This window comes from Strigops habroptila, chromosome 1 (assembly GCF_004027225.2).
Source record: "Strigops habroptila isolate Jane chromosome 1, bStrHab1.2.pri, whole genome shotgun sequence".
Lineage (NCBI taxonomy): Eukaryota > Metazoa > Chordata > Aves > Psittaciformes > Psittacidae > Strigops > Strigops habroptila.
Genome location: NC_044277.2, coordinates 103,759,474 through 103,766,123, shown reverse-complemented (window position 1 = coordinate 103,766,123; position 6,650 = coordinate 103,759,474).

The window sequence follows — 6,650 nt, the reverse complement described above, 5'->3', positions numbered from 1 at the left end:
CACAGAGTGTATCAGTGCATTGTTTTCATGGGCAGCTGGAAAACCTCAGGAATGAATGGAAACAGACGGTTACAGACCAGCTAAATTGCACTCTCTCCTCTTCACAGCAAAGGACTCTAATGGGGGTGCCTTCCTAAAACAAGAATGGGATGAACACTACTGCAAACTTGGTGAGGGAGGTAAAAAGGAGAACGGAAATGAGGAAAGATTTACTCACCAAACAAATTGTGGGGTATGCTTGGGAAGTGAAAGCAGACTGACATCCTGTTACTTTACCTGTAATGCTGGTGTCAGTGCACAGCATCAGGCTCCCTCATGCTACTCCACAGCTGCCATTTTGTGCCTCCTCTACAGAACATCAGTCACCACCTAGTCTTTCACATTTTCATTGTGCCAGTGATTGCTGTAGGGTTTTGCTAGGCAGTGACATTGTGGGCCAAATGCTGCTGCTGCTGCTGCAACATGTCCTAGTTCTACTCAGCCCAACAGCAGAAAGTAAAAGCGACAAATTGTGTCCACTGGTGAGTTCAAACTCAGGCAAATAGAGGTGGAGGTTGTTACAGTGCAGTTTCCCTGAGCAAACCTATGTTAGATCAGGTAGACATAAAATCCAGTCATAAGGATGAGAATATTTGAAAAGGCAAAGCCACATTTCTTGAGAGGTGCATGAGAAATACACCTTTTTATATATAAATAACATCAAGTACCCAAAAAAGAGAACAGGTGCATCATGGGAATATTTTCTCTATGAATCCAACCTGGGATGCTGCATTTGAGCAGCTCAGGCTTGAGAGGTGCTCATAATCATCATGGTAGGCTGAATGTTTATCTTGGTGTCCTCTTTACCAAGGATTGCTGGGCTATTTGGTATAGAAAATGATGAAGAACAGCACTGGCTCTAAACAAGCTCTGGCAGAGGCACAGAAGAGGGCAGAAGCTTTGGCATCCCTTGGGATGCTACTATTTGCTCCCACCAGCAGCAACACCCATCTAAGCCCTTACCTGCCCTTCTCAGGTCTCCTGGAAAAGGTGTGCAATTCTTGTGGTACCTGTGTCAGGAGCAGGGTCGGTCTGCTCTGAAAGCCTGGTACAAAGCTCAGTCAAAGCTATAGAAGATTATTCTGTTTTGGATAGTGTGTTTGTTCCTATAACTCTCAAAGCAGCAATGAAGTAGAAGAGATTGTGAATGTTCCCCCCTTACCTAAGGTAACATGGCAATTTGGCTCTGCTGCCAATGAGGAAGATAAACAACTGAGAAATCACCCAGAGGCCAGATGTGAATGCAATTGTTAAAATACTGCCTAGGTCACTGGTTGCAACTTCAGCATTTTTAGAAATGTGTTTTTGTACCAGTGTCAAAGGCACTGGGGCTCTCTGCTTGCATCAGGACAAATCTGGATTAATGCAGTTAAAGCCAGCAGAATTGTATCCACGCAAAATCAGTTAAAATGGGCTCAGAATCAGACTCCTCAGAAAGTTACCCTTGTGTCACTTAGTAAGACATATTTCTTTTGGCTTCCATTTAGATTTGGTCCTTAAGGAGCCTGTCGTAAGAGATATATGGTCTGGGCAAGAGGCCAGCTTACCGTCTGGAAGAAACAGCAGGGCTCCTATTGAAGCAGGGAACAGGGTAAAATGAGCTTTTGACGATTATTTTGTAATTCTGTAAATATTTGTGATTTTGAATTATGCAGTAAAGTTCCCCCTCTGCAGTGATATGACAGAAGGGCCTTGGCATCTATAGACTACGCAAGAGGAAACCTGTTTACAGTAATCTTTGAAACAGATGCTGTGAGATCTTACACTTCCTGGCACGTAGCATCTTAAAAATTTCTAGGAAACTGCATCTGCTTTCTTAGCAAGAGAGATAAGATGCCTTCACAGCAGTGGTTTTAAGTCATTGGTTCATCTCGGCAAAATGTTAATGCAATCCCCTTCTTGCCTCATCTGAGTTCATGGCTAAATTCCCATTGCCACCAGGGACTGACTTTAGGGTTAGATACTAAGACTCATTTGTATCAACCAGCAACCATTACCATCACCATTCCTCAGGTCACTGAATACCACTTGATTTTCTAGATGCCAGCCTTTCAGACTCCTGACATCAATTAGGAGTAAAGCAGCAGTGGACAGCAGAGATATACATGGGTTTTGCAGACAGGTATTCTTGTTAGAGCAGTATAGGAAACTTGGAAAACCAAGTATTTTCAAAAGGAACTGTACTGGAAACTGCTTCGGATCTGATTAAAAACTAAAAGAACTTCGTAGATGCTGAGAGCAAGTTCTAGGGTAAGTGACGGTTTCCAATCATCTTTTGTCCTGCAGGGGAATTTGCTAAATGTTTATACCCAAGCTAGATTTATGAGCACTCCAGGACATTTTAAGCTGCAGAGGACCCACGCTTATACAAGGAAAGGAAGAACTCTGTAAAAGAGGTCAGTTGTAGAGGGGTTGGAAAGAATTGACTTGAGTCATGAAGCTCAAGGGTCTGAAGTCTGAAAGGATAACTTCAGATGGTGTGCAAAACTGCATATACAGGCACTCTGCCCAGAGCCTATGAAGGCTTTTGGATGACCCTGGGAGAATGCATGAAATTCCAGAGTAGGCAGATGGGGAGGGTCTATACGCCTTCCAGACAGTTTTTGGTGTTTCCTAACATAATTGCCAATACTACAGTTGTCTGTGTACCTCCACATGTGCTCTCCAGTCCTATTCCCAATGGTGCCTCACACACTGGTGCTCTATGCATTAGGGTTTTGTAAAGCCTGGTTCTGTACTCCAGCTACGAACTGACATGGTGCTGGGCACCAGAGTGAGCAATGCAGCCACACACTGTCTCTCCTGTGCTATCTACATGGGAAGCGAGCCTCAGTCTGCAGCCTGGAAGGCAATCATGGTGTACTCAAACAAGTCTTCTAATCTGGGCAGCAAGAAGACTGCTTTAAAGAGCATGTGGTTCCACGTGTAGACACTGTTTTGACAAGAAGACTGCAGCTAGTTTGTGGATCAAATCAACCCTTGCTTTCAAAGAGGTCCCAAGCAGTATTACACACAGCCTAGATGAAGTTAATTGTCACAGCCTTCCCCTGCGCTGTGAACAGGGTGCAAAGCCCCACATGGCTACACGGTGGTCTATGATAAATTTTGAGGGCTGGTGAAGTCCCACTGGTATGAATTGTTAGGGAATTTCTTTGTTAAACTCTTGGCCACAACAGTATCCTGTGGCAATGAGTTTCGCAGGCTGATTACACGTTGCCTAAAGGATATTTCCTTTCAGAATTGTGAGTTATCTGCCTACCATTGACTTGCCCTCATACTTGTGGCATTGGGCTGGGAAATCAAGACATTTTATCCTACAAAGCTATGCTGTGGCATTTTAACACAAAGCTCTGTGCCCATCTTTTAGCTGAAGTACGGCTCTGCCAGGAACAGTTGAATGTTGATGTTACTGGACTTAACAAAGGATGGAGGGAAGAGAAGGAGAGGGCAGCTTCTCCCCTTCCTTTGAGCATCAGCACTTGCTGGGCCTGTGGAGCAGGGCCTGATCATGCACTGATCAAAAAGCTGGGCTGACTTCTGCTCCTCCGTCCTCACTTCAGAGTAAGGCTACATCTGCTTGAGTTTTGGTAATTAAATCCATGTAAAATTAATCTGCCTTCAACAATGCTAACTTAATGCAAGTGAAGCTACTTAAATGTTGATAATGTTTTGAATTTAATCTAACCAGTAGGAGCTGTATTTAAATCTATTTAAGCTTAAGTTTTATTTACATTGCACCAGTGTAACTGGATCAATTTTTAAATCAAATTTAACCTTACCAGGGAAATTTTCTTTAACGTAGGCTAGGTTTGCTCAGTGAGGAACCTTGCCTCTGGAGACACCATGTAACGTGCTTTTGAGGCTAAAAGTTCTCATTGACTATAATGATGTGGTTGATTCAAAAACAAGGCTGCATCTGAGTGCAGGATATGCCACTATCGATCTTTTGGACCCCTGACAGTAGTTTTAAGAGACTCAGTTGGCTTTTGCAATTTTCTGAGGTGAAGAAAGAGGAGGTAATACTTAATTATCAGCAATTCTGACAGTGATTGGGGTTGACAGCCTGAAGCAGAGCAACAGAATGAAAGTGAAAAGATACTGGCAGCCAGAAAGGTCCTTCTGTAGGAATGTGGAATGGTTGGGATGATGGAAGGGCTTAATTCTCCAAGAAAGATAATTAGCATTGCTGTACACTTTATTCTTTTGGTTTTGGTCGATCTCTTGGTGCTGACTTCTTTGGGACGTTATTGGCTCTGCTTCTTTGACAGAACAAAAGAGCTTTTGTTGTCCATCAAAGACCATTGCAATCCACTCAGATACCCAAGGCCCCAAGAAGGGGGAGGTGAACACGGAGGAGCTGCCTGTGTTCCTTCCCCACAAACAGCATCAATAAAATTATTGAAATCGTTTGCATCATTATTGAAACCTTTTCAAGGGAAATGTTATTCAGCATTTACATCAGTGCAGCTACTGGTGTAAATGCTGACTTAAATAAGATTTCCAGCAGGGCTGGGAGCCTACGTTGCATGTCTGAACGTCTGTCAGCTGAGCCTAAACACAAATAATTTGTGAGGAAGTTGCTCAGAGAGGCTTTTGTATCCAACCATTATTGTCTTGGGGAGGATTTAAGGAGTCTCCCTGCACTGTGTGGATCAGAGATGTGAGAGGTTGAACCTCTGGTAGAATGAAGCTATGTTTTAAAGACAAAGGTCCCAATTCATTCTACTTAATGGAAGAGAATTAGGAATCTGCTAATGTTGGACCATGGCAGAGTCTATGGTGAAGGATAGTGGCCACCCCTCTCCTCTTCCAAAAGAGAGTGCAGCTGATCCAAACTCCACATCCTTCCTTTACTCCTGGTGACTGCCAAAAGAGTTAAAACTTGGCTCCAGACTTAGCAATAGCCACTGGATCCTGCAAATCATGTACTATGAATCTAGCCATAAACATCCAGATGCCTTCTGAAGGTTTTATATTTTTGATGATGTTATAGGAGCAGCTCATGCATCTCTGTATGTACGTATCTGTATTTCTGTACACAGCTAATAGAAATCTGTTGAAGAATGACAAGTGAAATATACACCAGCAATCCTGAGTTTTGTACTTGTGCACCCTTGCGCGTCTGTGTGAAGAAAGATTCATTGCAGGATTTGGGCCCCAAGGAACAAAATCAAAGAGCAGATAACTTTTGCTTTCCTCATTGTCCTACAACTACAAAAAAACCCCACAAATGTAATAAAGAAAAATTATCTAAAATTCAGACAGATAAAACCACTAGAAAAAGAGTATTCAAAAAAAATCAAGAAAATAAATATTCATGAAAATCTTTCATCAGTCACCACAGGAGGGAAATATTAATTTGAAATAACAATAAGAAAACTTGAAAGGGCTTTAAAAGGGGAGGGAAGGAGCAGCACACCCTCTGCTCCCGTGGGCTTCTGCAACCAATGCAGGGCTGAGCTGTGGCCAAGGGTTTCCCCTCCAGCTCAGCCTCCTCTGGAGATGTAAACTGCGTATATTTAAAACGTGCATACCTGCCTCAAACCTAACAAAATACCCCTTCCGTCTGAATTTTCCCTTGAGTTAACATCATAGCAGCACAGGAAAATAAAAAGGAGCGCTAATCTATCCTACAGTTTCCCAAACAAGGACTCCGGGCAGGGGTTTGTGAGTGGATTTGACAGATGTACGAGCAGATGGTGAGGGACACTCCCTGAGAGCAGCCGATTCCCAGGCCTCCATGTCCAAAAAAAAATCTTTCCATGGATAATGTGATTTTCAGAGGGAAGAAATCCAGTGCTCATGTCTCACACCAAAACTTCTCGGTCATTTCTCAGACACGATGGGGTTCTGCGGAATTGCTTGTCTTCAGAAAAGAGCTGTCTGGTGACAATGTGCCGTGGTTCTTGACCTGACCATTGCAAAACATGAATTTACAGCCTGACAGTTCTGTCTTTCAAGTTTCTCCATGGCTGCATGGCTACAACTGGCAGCCAAATTGGGATCACCTTCTGTTTGTATTGGGTGTGACATATTAGGCCTGTTTCCCCTCTGCCAGAATCTGCTGTGCAAAATAACATATCCCACGAAGTATCCATTTAACGCATGCATTTCTGTACAGCCCCCACACTGAAACACATCATGCTGGAGGAGGGCTGATGCCTTGTTAAATGTGAATGCCTGGTGAACCCCTGCACTGAAGATGACGGTGTGAAATGGAGGTGATGGGCTTGTTTTGCGGCTGGTGATTTGACACAAAACCATGCCTTTTCTGATCAAATGGGGCAGGAGCTGGGAGAAGTTGGTTTTGTGATTTATCCTACAGCTAATGGCATGTTTTCAGCTGTAGCTCCCCATTTCTTAGGGCGAAGGGATCCACATGGGACCCTGCTGCTGCCTTGCTGGAGGCTCTCAGCCTCCCCATGTCACTTTTCTCTGCCTGGTGGATTTATCATTTATAGATTAAACTACACCACGGTGGGACACATGGTTTGCACAGCTCCCGAGGCAGCAGCTCCACCCTGCCATGTCGGAGCCCTTGGTCAGGCAGTTCGGGGCAGCACAAAGCTGCCACCAGCCCAGCTCATGGGGAACCCTGGGTAGAAGGGCCA